Source organism: Chiloscyllium punctatum, chromosome 34 (genome assembly GCF_047496795.1).
Source record: "Chiloscyllium punctatum isolate Juve2018m chromosome 34, sChiPun1.3, whole genome shotgun sequence".
NCBI lineage: Eukaryota > Metazoa > Chordata > Chondrichthyes > Orectolobiformes > Hemiscylliidae > Chiloscyllium > Chiloscyllium punctatum.
The window spans coordinates 50584088-50601870 of record NC_092772.1 but is presented as its reverse complement, the minus strand read 5'-3'; the positions used below and the strand labels follow the sequence as shown (position 1 = coordinate 50601870).

Sequence of the window (17783 nt, the reverse complement as noted above, 5' to 3'; positions counted from 1 at the left end):
GCAACAACTTTAAACTGCCTTCTGGTGAAGTTTCCATATGTCAATGAGATGAATTGTATACAGGGCCACCTGATATCCCAGGATCTTCAGTAAACACAGAGAGTTGCTGCAAACATGTGCATCCAGTCTTAATTCCACACAGTTAAAGACTCCCATAGAAACAAATTCTGGAATCCCAAAATGGGTTACAAATGCTGAGTTTGACCTTCTGAATGTTTCCATCATCGAATCATAGATAATAACAAAACAATACAGCAGGAGAAGGCAATTCAGAGCCTGTGTTTGCTCTTAGAAATATCTCTCCAATTAGTCCCCATTGCCCTCTGCACCTTACCCTTTGCCTCCTCCACTGTTGTGCAAATCTTTCCTCTCCCAGTATTTCTCACATTCCTCTCAGCCCCACTTTCAAAAGTTCCCTGTTAAATCAGCTCCCAGTGCTCTTTCAGGTTGCACATCCCAGCGACAATAACAAAATGCAGAGTGTCAAAAAAACACTCTCCTCACTCTGGTTTGTTTCCCAATTCTCTTCAATCTGGTGACCAATAGACCTTCCTATTTCTGGAAACAGTGTCTCCTTGGTGATTCGAATTTAAATGTTTGTCTTCACCAGTGGTTGACTGGAGGGTAACTTTGGTCATAGGCTCAATTAGACTTTCAGAGTCTAAGTTGTTTGACATACCCAAACAAACTGCTGAGAAATGTTTACATAGAGTTAAACAAGAGATCATAAGCAGAAAAAAATCAATCAGCTCAACTGATCCCTGCTAGTGTCAATTACCCCCTTAACATCCCTCCACACTGACTGTCCCTTTATAAAACTGTCCCCATATCCTTTCTCATCAGCCATCAACCCTCCCTCTAAATAAGTCAATGTTTTCTGCTCTAATTTTCTAAAGTCACTGAGCTCCAACTTATTGCCACTTGCCATTATCTCTCTGTTAGCATAATCTCAAGTGCACAGTCTGCTTAGCTACACACCCAGATTTGAGCTGCATGTCACCAGAATCCAAAGTTTAGTAACTAGCGAGAAGATTCAAGTTCAGGAACAAGGATGTCTTGCTGTAATTTTACAGTGGCCTGGGTGAGAGCATATAAGAGCATTTTGTGCAGTTTTGGTCTCCTTACCTGAGGAATGATGTTCTGGCAATGGAGGAAGTGTGATGGTTATTTATCGGACTGATTCCTGGCATGACAGGACTGATATATGAGGAGAGAATGGATTGGTTAGGATTGCATTCACTGGTGTTTGGAAGAATGAGAATGTTAACAGGACCAGAAAGGATCAATGTAGGAAGGACTGAAGTGATTGAAGTTTCCAGTGTCTGAGGAGTCCAGAACCAGGGACCACAATCTAAGGATATGGAGTAAACCATTTCGGAGAGAAATGGGGAGAAATATCTTCACCAAGAGAGTGGCGAGCCTATGGAATTCATTACCACAGAAAGCAATTGAAGCTAAAACATTGCATGATTTCTGGAAGTCTGTGGTGAGTGGTGTTCCACAGGGCTCTGTTCTTGGGCCTCTATTGTTTGTAATTTTTATTAATGACTTGGATGAGGAGATTGAAGGATGGATCAGCAGGTGACACAAAGGTTGGAGGTGTCATTGACAGTATAGAGGGCTGTTGTAGGCTGCAGCGGGACATTGACAGGATGCAGAGATGGGATGAGAGGTGGCAGATGGAGTCCAACCTGGATAAATGTGAGGTGATGCATTTTGGAAGGTCGAATTTGAAAGCTGAGTTCAGGATTAAGGATAGGATTCTTGGCAGTGTGGAGGAACAGAGGGATCTTGGGGTGCAGGTACATAGATCCCTTAAAATGGCCACCCAAGTGGACAGGGTTGTTAAGAAAGCATATGGTGTTTTGGCTTTCATTAACAGAGGGTTTGAGTTTAAGAGCCATGAGATCTTGTTGCAGCTCTATAAAACTTTGGTTAGACCGCACTTGGAATACTGCGTCCAGTTCTGGTCGCCCTATTATAAGAAAGATGTGGATGCTTTGGAGCGGGTTCAGAGGAGGTTTACCAGGATGCTGCCTGGACTGGAGGGCTTATCTTATGGAGAGAGGTTGACTGAGCTCGGACTTTTTTCATTGGAGAAAAGGAGGAGAAGAGGGGACCTAATTGAGGTATACAAGATAATGAGAGGCATAGATAGAGTCGATAGCCAGAGACTATTTCCCAGGGCAGAAATGACTAACACGAGGGGTCATAGTTTTAAGCTGGTTGGAGGAAAGTATAGAGGGGATGTCAGAGGCGGGTTCTTTACACAGAGAGTTGTGAGAGCATGGAATGCATTGCCAACAGCAGTTATGGAAGCAAGGTTATTGGGGACATTTAAGAGACTCCTGGACATGCATATGGTCACAGAAATTTGAGGGTGCATACATGAGGATCAGTGGTCAGCACAACATTGTGGGCTGAAGGGCCTGTTCTGTGCTGGACTGTTCTATGTTCTATGTTCTATGTTCTATGATTTCAAGAAAGAGCTGGATACAGTACTTGGATCTAAAGGGATCAAAGGACTTGGGTTGAAAAGCTGGAAGATACTCTTGAGTTGCATGATCAGACATGATCATGTTAAATGGCAGAGCAGGCTCGAAGGGCTGAATAGCCTACATCTGTTCCAATTTTCTATGGTTCTATGTTTAAGACACGTCAAGGGGTAGTGTTGAGCAAACTTGAGGGTCTAGATGGTCCTGATGGAATGCACCCAAGGTGTTGAAAGAAATGGCAAAAGTTATAGTAGAAGCATTAGTGGTAATTTACTAAAATTCACTGGACTCTGGGCAGGTCCCAGCAGACTGGAAGACAGTGAATGTCATGTCACTGTTTAAAAAAGGATACAGACAAAAGGTAACTATAGGCCAGTTCGCTTAACATCTGTGGTCAGGAAAATGCTGGGGCTGTCATTAAAGAAGAAATAGTGAGACATCTGGATGGAAAGGATTCCATCAGGCAGACACAGCATGGACTCAGGAAGGGAAGGTCATGTTTGACGTATTCTTTGAGGATGTAATAAGCATGATGGATGGAGAGGAACAGGTGGATGTTATATACTTGGATTTCCAGAAGGCATTTGAGAAGGTGCCGCATAAAAAACTCATCCATAAGATAAGAATGCATGGAGTTGCAGGGAATGTACTGGCATGGATAGAGGATTGGTTAACCAATAGAAAGCAGAGAGTTGGGATAAATGGGTGTTTCTCTGGTTGGAGATCAGTGGCGAGCGGGCCCCGCAGGGGTCAGTGTTGAGCCCGAACTCTTCATGATATATATAAATGATTTGGAAGAGGAGACCCAGGGTAACATATCCAAGTTTACTGATGGCACTAAATTGAGTGGAAAGGCAAACTGTGCAGAGAGTGTGGAAGGTCTGCAGTGGAATTTAGATTTGTTAGGTGAGTGGGCAAGGGTCTGACAGATAGAGTACAATGTTGGTAAATGTGAGGTTATCCACTTTGGAAGTAAAAATAGTAGGTCAGAGTATTATTTAAATGGTGAAAGGTTGCAGCATGCTGTGGTGTAGAGGGACTTAGGAGTGCTCGTACATGTATTGCTAGAAGTTGATTTGCAGATGCAATAGGTCTTCAGGAAGGCGAACAGAATTTTAGCTTTCATTGCTAGAGGGATTGAATTTAAGACCAGGGAGGGTCTGCTGCAATTGTACCAGGTGTTGGTGAGGCCGCACCAGGAATATTATGTGCAATACTCCATTACTTCCTCCAGACTTGTGGAAGGATACACTGGCTTTGGAGGCGGTGCAGAGGAGTTCACCAGGTTGATTCTGGAGGTGAGGAGAGGTTGAGCTGCCTGGGACTGTACTCTCTAGAATTTAGAAGAATAAGAGGGGTGCTTATAGAAACATATAAAATTATGAAAGGGATGGATAAGATAGAATCAGACAAGTTGTTTCTGCTGGTGGGTGAATGAGGACATGGGGGAATGGTCTCAAGATTAAGGGGAGTAGATTTAGGACAGAGATGAGGAAGAACTGTTTTTCTCAGAGAGTAGTGAATCCAAGGAATTCTCTGCCCAAGAAAGCAGTACAGGCAGCTTCATTAAATATATTCAAAACACAGTTGGATGGGTTTTTGCATGGTAGGGGAATTATGGGTTATGGGGGTAATGCAGGTAGGAGAAACTGAGATGATGGATAGATCGGTCATGATCTTAATGAATGGTTGAGCAGGCTTGACAAGAGAGCTTTTACCCAAAACACCAATTCTCCTGCTCCTCAGATGCTGCCTGACCTGCTGTGCTTTTCCAGCACCACATCCCTGACAGGCCAAATGGCCTACTCCTGCATCTATTACTGTGAAAATCTGAATTTAACCTGTTAACCTGTGGGTCTGAACCGCTGTTGCCCAGTTTGAAGTCAGTAATGAGCAGTCAGGAATGTTCTGTCACTCCAGAAACAGGTGAATGTCAGGCTCATGAGAGAGCACAAGTCCATTCTGAACAACCAGAGAGACAACTGAAATCATCTAAACAATACCACCTCACTTCAGGAGAGTGGATCTCACTGATCTCCCCTGGGAATTTCACAAAAAGCACCTGCTTTTTTCTAAGGAGGTCATCATGATAATAAAATATAAAGATGGAATGGCTGATGGATCAAGAAGAGTTGAGGGTAATCCATGAGAGGAATGGAGATCTACTAGGGATCTACTGGGAAATTCCTGGTGTCTCACACACCTCACATGCCACAGAGATTTTTCAGGGGGGTAATGGGGCAGAGAGGATGGGGGTGAATTGTTTCTGTGGTTCCACTGAGGGGCAGTCACTGTCACTCAGTGGCCAGCAGATGCTGGCGAGGGCAAATGGTGGTGTAATGGGAATGTCACTGTTGCAGTGATCCAGATAGCCAGGATAATGTTCCAGGGACACAATTTCAAATCCCATTCAGCAGCAGGTGGAATTTAAATTCAATTCATAAAATCTAGTCATCTAAAAGTAGTTTCTGTAACAATGACCATTACAGTGACCATAATGCTGGAGGCAATGGCCAGTTGGTAGACCATTAACACAGAGACTCAGGTCATGTTCTGGGTACACACGTTTGAGTCCTGTCGTGGCAGATGGTGAAATTTGAATTCAATAAAAATCTGGAATTAAGAAGGTAATAACCACCAAACTGTTGTTAATTGTCAGAAAAACCCATCTACGTCACTAATGTCGTTTAGGGAAGGAAATCTGCCGTCCTTACCCAGTCTGGGCATAGATATGGCTCCAGACCCACAGCAATGTGGGTGACTCCCAATTGCCCTCTGTGTAATTGGGAATGGGCAATAAATGCTGGTCTAGTCAGACTCACCCACATCCTCTGAATGAATTTTTAAAAATGATCAATTGTTGTGAAAACCCTTTGGTGTCAGTAATGTCCTTTGGGAAACAAAATCTACCATCCTCACCCAGTCTGGGCCTACATGTGACTCCAGACCCACTGTAACATTAACTTAACTGCCCTCTAAAATGGTCTGAGCAGGACACCCAGTTCAAGGCAACTAATGTTATTCAGCCTGCAATGCCTACATCCCCCAAAATGAATACAATTTTAAATAGATATGTTGTCTTTCAGCAGTGAGTTAAATACTGATTTGGACATCAGGGTTTCTACATCTCTCAAACAGGTTTAATATCTGAAAAGCTGTCTGACAGTGTGGCCATGCATCACTATTACACTGAAAACTGAGCTGCAGAACTCTAATAGATTCAAACAGATAACCTCCTGCCTCTGAGGGCTATGAACAGAGGTAAGCACACTCTCCACTAATTACAATGTCAGACAGTAGGTGACTACATAATAGAAGTGTGGGAGCAATTGGAAAAGGAATTGGAAAAGCAACACGAATGTTTCAAGCATGAATGAGCAACATGAGAGCAGCTAAATGTTAGAAAGAGCTGCTGAATGTACAAGGCAGGGATTTGAAAATCTGGAAAGGTGATGGAATTGATGAGAGCCTCTATCATCCTTTCTGAATAAAGCTGCATGATAAAGATGCACTAGATACAGGCAAATATTCCACCCCAGCCAAGCATGACTGATACCTAACCCAAAGAATGGAACAGACACAAAATACTCCTCAGCCCAAAACTAGCCCTCATGGTCCTGCAGTTGTCTGTTTCACTGGGAGGTCATCTGGGTTTTCATAGGCACAATATCATTCAGGTTTGCAACAGTGAGGGAAATGAGGACGATCCTCATGGAAAAGAGCAGACATCAATGATTCATAGAGTCATAGAGATGTACAGCATGGAAACAGATCCCTCGGCCCAACCCATTCATGCTGACCAGATATCCCAACCCAATCTAATCCCACCTGCCAGTACCCGGCCCATATCCCTCTAAACCCTTCCTATTCATATACTCATCGAAATGCCTTTTAAATGTTGCAATTGTAGCAGCCTCCACCACATCTTCTGGCAGTTCATTCCATACACGTACCACCCTCTGTGTGAAAAAGTTGCCCCTTAGGTCTCTTTTATATCTTTCCCCTCTCACCCTAAACCTATGCCCTCTAGTTCTGGACTCCCCTATCCCAGGGAAAAGACCTTGTCTATTTACCCTATCCATGCCCCTCATAATTTTGTAAACCTCTATAAGGTCACCCCTCAGCCTCTGACGCTCCAGGGAAAACAGCCCCAGCCTGTTCAACCTCTCCCTATAGCTCAAATACTCCAACCCTGGCAACATCCTTGTAAATCTTTTCTAAACCCTTTCAAGTTTCACAACATCTTTCTGATAGGAAGGAGACCAGAACTGCACGCAATATTCCAAATGTGGCCTAACCAATGTGCTGTAGAGCCGCAACATGACCTCCTAGCTCCTGTACTCAATACTCTGACCAATAAGGGAAAGCATACCAAACGCCTTCTTCAGTATCCTATCTACCTGCAACTCCACTTTCAAGGAGCTATGAACCTGCGCTCCAAGGTCTCTTTGTTCAGCCACACTCCCTAGGACCTTACCATTAAGTGTATAAGTCCTGCTAAGATTTGCTTTCCCAAAATGCATTTATCTGAATTAAACTCCATCTGCCACTTCTCAGCCCATTGGCCCATCTGGTCCAGATCCTGTTGTAATCTGAGGTAACCCTTTTCGCTGTCCACTACACCTCCAATTTTGGTGTCATCTGCAAACTTACTAACTGCACCTCTTATGCTCACATCCAAATCATTTATGTAAATGACAAAAAGTCGAGGACCCAGCACCGATCCTTGTGGCACTCCACCGGTCACAGGCCTCCAGTCTGAAAAACAACCCTCTGCTGTCTCACAGCGCCAGAGACCGGGGTTCAATTCCTGCCTCAGGCAACTGTCTGTGTGGAGTTTGCACATTCTTGCCGTGTCTGCGTGGGTTTCTTCCCACAGTCCAAACAATGTGCACATTAAGTGAATTGGCCATGCTAAATTGCCTGTAGTGAAAGGTGAGGGGTAAATATAGGAAAATGGGTCAGGGTGGGATGCTCTTTGGAGGGTCAGTGTGGACTTGTTGGGCCGAAGGGCCTGTTTCCAAACTGTAAGTAATCTAATCACCCTCTGTCTTCTACCTTTGAGCCAGTTCTGTTTCCAAATGGCTAGTTCTCCCTTTATTCCATGAGATCTAACCTTGCTAATCAGTCTCCAATGGGGAATCTTGTCGAACGCCTTACTGAAGTCCATATAGATCACATCTACCGCTCTGCCCTCATCAATCCTCTTTGTTACTTCCTCAAAAAACTCAATCAAGTTTGTGAGACATGATTTCCCATGCACAAAGCCATGTTGACTATCCCTTAATCAGTCCTTGCCTATTCAAATACATGTACACCCTGTCCCTCAGGATTCCCTCCAACAACTTGCCCACCACTGAGGTCAGGCTCACCGGTCTATAGTTCCCTGGCTTGTCCTTACTGCCCTTCTTAAACAGTGGCACCACGTTAGCCTACCTCCAATCTTCCAGCACCTCACCTGTGACTATCAATGATACAAATATCTCAGCAAGAGGCCCAGCAATCACTTCTCTAGCTTCCCACAGAGTTCTCGGGTTCACCTGATCAGGTCCTGGGGATTTATCCACCTTTAACCATTTCAAGACATCCAGCACTTCCTCCTTTGTAATCTGGACATTTTGCAAGATGTCACCATCTATTTCCCTACATTCTATATCTTCCATATCCTTTTCCACAGTAAATACTGATGCAAAATACTCATTTAGTATCTCCCCCATTTTCTGTGGCTCCACACAAAGGCCGCCTTGCTGATCTTTGAGGAACCTTATTCTCTCCCTAGTTACCCTTTTGTCCTTAACGTATTTGGATTTTCCTTAACTCTATTTGCCAAAGCTATCTCATGTCCCCTTTTTGCCCTCCTGATTTCCCTCTTAAGTATACTCCTACTTCCTTTATACTCTTCTAAGGATTCACTCAATCTATCCTGTCTGTACCTTACATATGCTTCCTTCTTCTTCTTAACCAAACTCTCAATTTCTTAGATTCAAAAACACCAGCAACAGCTCTCCTTCAAGATCCTCCGCTCCACGCTTGCAGCAATGCGCCGGCACCTAACCTCCGTAACCAACTCAATTTTACCACAATTTCATTAGTCATCCAACATTCCCTATACCTACCAGCCTTCCCTTTCACCCTGACAGTAATATACTTTCTCTGAATTCTCGTTATCTCATTTCTGAAGGCTTCCCATTTTCCAGCCGTCCCTTTACCTGCGAACATCAGCCTCCAATCAGCTTTCGAAAGTTCTTGCCTAATCCCGTCAAATTGACCTTTCTCCAATTTAGAACTTCAACTTTTAGATCTGGTCTATCCTTTTCCATTATTATTTTAAATCTAATAGAATTATGGTCGCTGGCCCCAAAGTGCACCCCCACTGACACCTCAGTCACTTGCCCTGCCTTATTTCCCAAGAGTAGGTCTAGTAGATACATCCACATACTAAATCAGAAACTTGTCTTCTACGCATTTAATAAATTCCTCTCCATCTAAACCCTTAACACTATGGCAGTCCCAGTCTATGTTTGGAAAGTTCAAATCCCCTACCATAACTGCCCTATTATTCTTACAGACATTTGAGATCTCCTTACAAGTCTGTTTCTCAATTTCCCTCTGACTATTAGGGCGTCTATAATACAATCCCAATAAGGTTATCATCCCTTTCTTATTTCTCAGTTCCTCCCCAGTAATTTCCCTGGATGTATTTCTGGGAATATCCTCCCTCAGCACAGCTGTATTGCTATCCCTTATCAAAAGCACCACTCCCCCTCCGCTCTTGCCTACCTTTCTGTCCATCCTGTAGCATTTGTATCCTGGAACATTAAGCTGCCAGTCCTGCCCATCCCGGAGCCATATTTCTGTAATTGCTATGATATCCCAGTCCCATGTTCCTAGCCATGTCCTGAGTTCATCTGCCTTCCCTGTTAGGCCCCTTGCATTGAAATAAATGCAGTTTAATTTATTAAATCCTACCTTGTCCCTGCCTGTCCTGACTGTTTGACTCGCTTCTGTTCTCAACTGTACCAGTCTCAGATTGATCTCTTTCCTCACTATCTCCCTGGGGTCTCACAACACCCCACCACCACCCCCACTGCCATCACCCCCAATGTGGACAGGGTTTGTACTAATACACAAAACTGCCATTTGAATCACCAACCTGTGCCATTTTTTGATGGATGCTGGAAAACATTTTACAAGGTCTACGCCAGGTAATCATTTATCTGGATGATGTGCTGATAACCAGGAAGACCAAGAAAGAGAACTTGGAGAACTTGAACATTGTCCTTAGATGTTTCTCCCAGGGCAGGTGTAGTCTTTGTAAGGGAAAAATGTGTGTTCCAGGCACCCCAGTGACCTAACTGGGCTACAGAGCTGACAAGACTAGATTACACCCATTGGAAGCTAAAGTGAAGGTGATCAAAGTGCCCCACATCCCATGTTTATACCAGTGCTTAGGTCTTTCCTTGGACTAGTGAATTATAATGGAAAATTTGTACATAACCTGGCCTCCATCTTGGCACCCTTACATCTGCTACTGAGAAAGGGTCAGCCTTGGAAATGGGATCATAGCCAAGACATAGGCTTTAGGGGAGTGAAGGCGCTGAGATGTGATGTCTCCCTGTTTGGTATCGGGATAGTGTTGGCTCACAGATGGCCCAATGGAGAGGAATGGCCAATAGGGTATGTTTCCCAGATTTTGGCTGATGTAGAGCAAAAATGTGTCCAGATAGAGAAGGAACGTTTGGCAGTCAGCTTTAGCATGAGAAGGTTCCACCAATACTATTATGGACTTAAATTTGTAATATTAATAGAACACAAGTCCCTGCTAGAGCTTCTCAAACAGAACAAAGCTGTGCCACCATAGCTTGAGTTCGAACTCAGCGGTAGGCTGTCATTCTAAATGATTCTGGATTAGTGGTGCTGGAAGAGCACAGCAGTTCAAACAGCATCCGAGGAGCAGCGAAATCGACGTTTCAGGCAAAAGCCCTTCATCAGGAATAAAGGCAGTGAGCCTGAAGTGTGGAGAGATAAGTGAGAGGAGGGTGGGGGTGGGGAGAGAGTAGAATAGAGTACAATAGAGGGGATGAAGGTGATAGGTCAGGGAGGAGAGAGTGGAGTGGATAGGTGGAAAAGGAGATAGGCAGGTAGGACAAGTCCGGACAAGTTATGGGGACAGTTACTGAGCTGGAAGTTTAGAACTGGGGTGAGGTGGGAGAAGGGGAAATGAGGAAACTGGTGAAGTCCACATTGATGCCCTGGGGTTGAAGTGTTCCGAGGCGGAAGATGAGGCGTTCTTCCTCCAGGCGTCTGGTGGTGAGGGAGCGGCGGTGAAGGAGGCCCAGGACCTCCATGTCCTCGGCAGAGTGGGAGGGGGAGTTGAAATGTTGGGCCACGGGGCGGTGTGGTTGATTGGTGCGGGTGTCCCAGAGATGTTCCCTAAAGCGCTCTGCTAGGAGGTGCCCAGTCTCCCCAATGTAGAGGAGACCGCATCAGGAGCAACGGATACAATAAATGATATTAGTGGATGTGCAGGTAAAACTTTGATGGATGTGGAAGGCTCCTTTAGGGCCTTGGATAGAGGTGAGGGAGGAGGTGTGGGCGCAGGTTTTACAGTTCCTGCAGTGGCAGGGGAAAGTGCCAGGATGGGAGGGTGGGTTGTAGGGGGGTGTGGACCTGACCAGGTAGTCATGGAGGGAACGGTCTTTGCAGAAGGCGGAAAGAGGTGGAGAGGGAAATATATCCCTGGTGGTGGGGTCCGTTTGGAGGTGGCATAAATGTCGGCGGATGATTTGGTTTATGCGAAGGTTGGTAGGGTGGAAGGTGAGCACCAGGGGCGTTCTGTCCTTGTTCACGCCCCTATATCCCACTGTAACCTACAACATCCTTCTGCACTGTCCACAACTCCACTGACCTTAGTGTCATTCGTAAATTTACTAACCCATCCTTCTATGTCCTCATCTAAGTCATTAAAAAAGCTGCAAGCATCGTTTGGAATACACAGTCTCCAGGAGGTCACAGATAACAGGCCATCATTTACCAGGAGGAAATTCAAGTATTTCCTAAAATCAAATGGCATTCAGCATATACCCATCCATTCTCCAAAGGCCTGGCGGAAAGAGCAGGTTTAAAGAAACAGCCTATAGCTTCACTTAATACCAAACTATCCCAGTTCCTATATAGGACTATCCCTCGTACATCTACAGATATAACTCCAGCAGAATTGCTCGTGGGGAGAAGACTCTGCAACAGGTTAAATCTGATCTTCCCAGGCCTGGGGGAGGGTGAAACAGCATTAAGATCATCAATGCTGGACACAAAACTCTTCTAAATGAGAGGGACAGTTTACTTCAGGTGCCAAATTTTGGTGCTAAAACCACAGGGATGGCCCTGAATAAATAAGAGGCATGGTCCATGTGAGGTCAGGTAGGTAAGGTGGTCCTGAACAAGCACTTGGACCACATGAAAGCTGCAAACTCACAAACGGGACAGGAATAAAACATACCCGGACCCTCAGAACAGCTGGAAAGGCTGTCAGAATCTGTGAGTTCAGCCCCCCTCCCACCTCCCCTGCCATCTAGTGTTAAAGAAATCTCAGGGTTTGAGATATGCACAGTGGATGCTGCAGCCTTGATGCTTTTACTGCCTCAACAAGAGGATGAGTTTATTCTGAGATGGTCCAGGCACAAGAGGTGGGCTACAGTGCAGTACATGCTGCCCATATCTGAGGCTGAGTCAGAGGAAATGGGCCTGGGGTGAAAATGCCTCAGGAGAGGTTACAAGAAAAAGAACAGACCTACGTCCCTGGACTTAGAGGGGGAGGGATGTCATGATTACAATAAGGTCAACCAGGTGGACCTGATAGAATATGAGTTCCCTGATTGGGGCTGTTAACTTGTTACAATCAGGGAGCCCTGGCTGACAGATAGAAATAGGAGTGTTGGGGGTTCTGTTCTCTCTGAGAGTTAGCTCTGAGGAAGCCAGACCAGTGTCGAGTATTATGCATGTGTTAATACAGGGTGACATAACGGTGGGATACCAGCCTCTGTGGAGTTACTTCAAAAGAGATAGACAAGAGTTTGTGAGAAAGAAGTGGATGAAGACAGTTGTGCAAGAGAACAGCAGGAAGGATTGGGCCTGCAGCTTGTCTACCTTGACACCGGATCAGTTTTGGTAAACAAAAAGAGATAGAGAGAGATCAGCTGACATTCCTCAAGTCAGCCTGTGCAGACATGACCCAGTTCAGTTCGGGAAGATACAGCAAGAAATCTGATCACAATCTTTTAGTCCTCCTTGGTCAATCACGAACTGACAGAATAGTAAAAAGTTGGAAATGTCACACCCAGTGATGAAAGAAAGATGAACAAAAATTTGGAAATAGAAGCTAGACCAGAGAAAACCAAATATTGGAGCAAACTGTCAAGAACAACTTAAATCCTGATTTGGAGATGAATGGGTTAATAAGACTGAATTAACACAAATTTTCTCAAGCCAAATCGCATGTGACGTAACCTCATAGAACACAGATCATAGAACGCCACAACGCAGGAACAGGCCCTTCGGCCCACAATGCTGTATCGAACATGACACCAAATTAAACTAATCCCTTCTGCCTGCCCTTGCGCCATATCCCACCATCCCTTGACTTGTTTGATGAGCAATGGAGGAAATGATGCTGAAAATAGAAGCAAAGAGGACAAAAGGAACATGTGTAACGTGAGGCCATCATTAGCAAAATGATAGGGAGAGAGGTAGAGGTGAGGGGACATGTTGTTTGCTTCTTTGATGTTGCCAAAACGTTCTGCCTGGAATCAGGGTTAGGGTTCAAGCTCATTTTATGATCATACTGCAGAAGTACCGTGTGGATAGTTAATCTACCACTCCCAACCCGTCAGCATTAACCCTATGCATGGCACACCTGAGAATACACAGCATTCAGACAAAGCAGCTGACCTAACTGGCAGCACATCCACAAACATCCAATCCCTCCACCAATTACACTCAGTAGCAGAAGTGTATACTATCTACAAGATACACTGCAGCAAAGTCAGCCAGGTCCCTGAACATTTCCAAATACATGACCACTTCCATCGAGGAGAATTTAAATCAGAATTTCATTCCCTACAAGTTGCCTTTTAAACTACTATCATCCTGACCAGGAAATAGGACACCATTCATTCAGTATCAAAATCTTGGCACTCCTTGGCATTGTGGCCCTAACTACTGCACATGGACTGAAGCACTTCAACAAGTTGCTCACTACCAGTAATTCGACAGCCAATGAAGGGCCAATTCAAGGGACAGACAATAAAAGCTAGCCTAACTAATGAATTCCACATCCCAAGAAATAATCCTAATCGGTGTCCTACCTCCCTCACAATCCCATTCACCCCATATCCAAACTCCCTCCACCCTCAGTCCCATTATCTCCGTGTCCTAACTTCCTCTACCGAGTTCCATCCACCCAATGTCGTAACAGCCCTAAGTACACTAACTCTACAGCTTCAATTACCGTTCACCTGATCCTAAGACACAAAGATTGCAGGTAGTGAGGATAACAATCAGAGTATACAGCAGGATATCGATCAGTTGAAGGCATGGGCAGGAAAACGGCAGATGGCATTTAATCCACACAAATGTGAAGTGATGCATTTTGGAAGGTTAAGAACAGGTGGAAATTATACAGTGACTGGCAGAACCCTAAAGAGTAATGATATGCAGAGTGATCTGGGTGTGCAGGTCCACAGATCAGTGAAGGTGGCAGCACAGGTAAATAAGGGAGTATAAAAGGCCTATGGCACGCTTACCTTCAATGGAAGCAGCACTGAGTATAAGGATAGGCAGGTTACGCTGCAGCTTTACAGAGCTTCAGTACGACCCAACTTGGAATATTGTAAATAGTTCTGGTCACCAAACTATCAGGAGGATGTAGATGCTTTGGAGAGGGTATAGAAAAGGTTCACCAGGATGGTGCCTGTTATGGTGGACGTTAGTTATGAAGAGAGGTTGGATAGACTGCATTTGTTTTCACTGGAATACAGGAGGTTAAGGGGTGTCTGATAGAGGTTTATAAAATTATGCATGGCACAGAGAGAGTGAAAACTTAGGCTTTTTCCCAGGTGGAGGAGTCAATTACTGGGGACACAGGCTCATGGGGCAGGAAGTGGGAAGTTTAAAAGAGATGTGTGAGGCAGATTTTTCACACAGAGGGTGGTGAGTGCCTTGAACATGGTGCCAGAGGAGGGGGTGGAAGCAGACACAATAGGAGCATTCAAGAAACACCTGGATGAATACATGAATATGAAGGGAAAAGAGGGGCACAGATCGGGTAAGTGAAGACAGTTTCAGGATGTAAGGGCAAAATGTGTGGGCCCAGGCGAAGAGGGCAAAACGGCCTGTTCCTGTACTGTATTGTTCTAACTCAACCAACTCTCAATAACATTCAGCCATGTTCTACATCCACACAGAATCCCATTCACCCCATGTCCTAACTCCCCCATGTCCTCCCCCCATGTCCTAACACCCCCCGGGTCCTAACTCCCCCGTGTCCTAACATCCCCCCATGTCCTAACTCCCCCCCGCCGTGTACAATCTCCCCCCGTGTCCTAACACCCCTGTGTCCTAACTGCCCCCATGTCCTAACTCCCCCTGTGTCCTAACTCCCCCCATGTCCTAACTCCCCCTGTGTCCTAACTCCCCCCATGTCCTAACTCCCCCTGTGTCCTAACTCCCCCCATGTCCTAACTCCCCCATGTCCTCCCCCCATGTCCTAACACCCCCCGGGTCCTAACTCCCCCGTGTCCTAACATCCCCCCATGTCCTAACTCCCCCCCGCCGTGTACAATCTCCCCCCGTGTCCTAACACCCCTGTGTCCTAACTGCCCCCATGTCCTAACTCCCCCTGTGTCCTAACTCCCCCCATGTCCTAACTCCCCCTGTGTCCTAACTCCCCCCATGTCCTAACACCCCCTGTGTCCTAACTCCCCCCATGTCCTAACTCCCCCTGTGTCCTAACTCCCCCCATGTCCTAACTCCCCCTGTGTCTAACTCCCCGTGTCCTAACTCCCCCATGTCCTAACTCCCCCTGTGTCCTAACTCCCCCCATGTCCTAACTCCCCCTGTGTCCTAACTCCCCCCATGTCCTAACTCCCCCTGTGTCCTAACTCCCCCCATGTCCTAACTCCCCCTGTGTCTAACTCCCCGTGTCCTAACTCCCCCATGTCCTAACTCCCCCTGTGTCCTAACTCCCCCCGTGTCCTAACTCCCCCCGTATCCCATTCACCCCGTGTCCTAACTCCCCCTGTTTCCTAACTCCCCCCCCCTGTCCTAACTCCCCCGTGTCCTAACACCCCCCCCATGTCCTAACTCCCCAGTGTACTAACTCCCCGTGTCCTAACTCCCCCCATATCCTAACTCCCTCTCGTGTACCATCTCCCCCCATGTCCTAACGCCCCCTGTGTCCTAACACCCCCCCATGTCCTAACTCCCCTCATGTCCTAACTCCTCCCGTGTCCCATTCACCCCCGTGTCCTAACTCCCCCGTGTCCCATCTCCCCCCGTGGCCTAAATCCCCCCATGTCCCAGCTTCTACCGTGTCCTAACTCCCCCCTGTGCCCTAACTCCCCCCTGTGTCCTAACTCCCCCCGTGTCCTAACTCCCCCCGTTTCCTAACTGCCCCCATGTCCTAACTCCCCCTGCGTCCCATCTCTCCCCGTGGCCTAAATCCCCCCATGTCCCATCTTCCACCATGTCCCATCTCCCCCCGTGTCCTAACTCCCCCTGTGTCCTAACTCCCCCCGTGTCCTAACTCCCCCCGTGTCCTAACTCCCCCCGTGTCCTAACTCCCCGTGTCCCATCTCCCCTCCGTGTACTAACTCCCCCCGTGTCCCATCTCCCCCCGTGTACTAACTCCCCCCATGCCCCATCTCCCCCCGTGTCCTAACTCCCCCCATGCCCCATCACCCTCGTGTCCTAACTCCCCCCATGTCCCATCTCCCCCATGTCCTAACTCCCCCCGTGTCCCATCTCCGCCGTGTCCTAACTCCCCCCATGTCCCATCTCCCCCATGTCCCAACTCCCCCATGTCCCAACTCCCCCATGTCCCATCTCCCCCCGTGTCCTAACTCCCCCCGTGTCCCATCTCCGCCGTGTCCTAACTCTCCCCCATGTCCCATCTCCCCCGTGTCCTAACACCCCCCGTGTCCTAACACCCCCCCGTGTCCTAACTCCACCTGTATCCAACCTCCCCCCTTGTCCTACCTCCGTTTCCTAACTCCCCCGTGTCCTAATTCCCCCCGTGTCCCATCTCACCGCGTGTCCTAACTACCCCCGTGTCCTAACTTCCCCCCATGTCCCATCTCCCCCCGTGTCCAAACCCGCCCACCGTGTCCAAACTCCCCTCGTGTCCTAACTACCCCCGTGTCCCATCTCACCGCGTGTCCTAACTACCCCCGTGTCCTAACTACCCCCGTGTCCTAACTACCTCCGTGTCCTAACTTCCCCCCATGTCCCATCTCCCCCCGTGTCCTAACTCCCGCCTGTGTCCCATCTCCCCCCGTGTCCAAACCCGCCCACCGTGTCCAAACTCCCCTCGTGTCCTAACTCCCCCGTGTCCCATCTCCCCCCGTGTCCAAACCCGCCCACCGTGTCCAAACTCCCCTCGTGTCCTAACTCCCCCGTGTCCCATTCACCCCCCATGTCCTAACTCCCCCCGTGTCCCATCTCCCTCCGTGTCCTAACCCGCCCCCCCGTGTCCTAACTCCCCCCAAGTCCTAACCCCCCCCGTGTCCTAACTCCCCCCATGTCACATCTCTCACCATGTCCTAACTCCCCCTGTGTCCCATCTCCCCCCATGTCCTAACACCCCCATGTCCTAACTCCCCCCGTGTCCTAACTCACCCCGTGTCCTATCTCCCCCTGTGTCCTAACTCCCACCGTGTCCTAACCCCCCCGTGTCCCATCTCCCCCCGTGTCCTAACTCCCCCTATGTCCCATCTCCCCCCGTGTCCTAACTCCCCCCCGTGTCCCATCTCCCCCCGTGTCCTAACTCCCCCCGTGTCCCATCTCCCCCCGTGTCCTAACTCCCCCCCGTGTCCCATCTCCCCCCATGTCCCATCTCCCCCCGTGTCCTAACTCCCCCCCGTGTCCCATCTCCCCCCATGTCCCATCTCCCCCCATGTCCCATCTCCCCCCGTGTCCTAACTCCCCCCCGTGTCCCATCTCCCCCCATGTCCCATCTCCCCCCGTGTCCCATCTCCCCCCGTGTCCTAACTCCCCCCCGTGTCCCATCTCCCC

The 17783-nt window shown here is 47.6% G+C and overlaps 1 protein-coding gene across 8 annotated transcripts in view; it reads right to left on the bottom strand.

Annotated features, from left to right (window-relative positions):
• Nucleotides 1-17783, bottom strand: part of LOC140458827 (sodium channel regulatory subunit beta-1-like) — a 94905-nt gene that overhangs the window by 30866 nt on the left and 46256 nt on the right. The gene's annotated exons all lie outside the window — the stretch shown is intronic.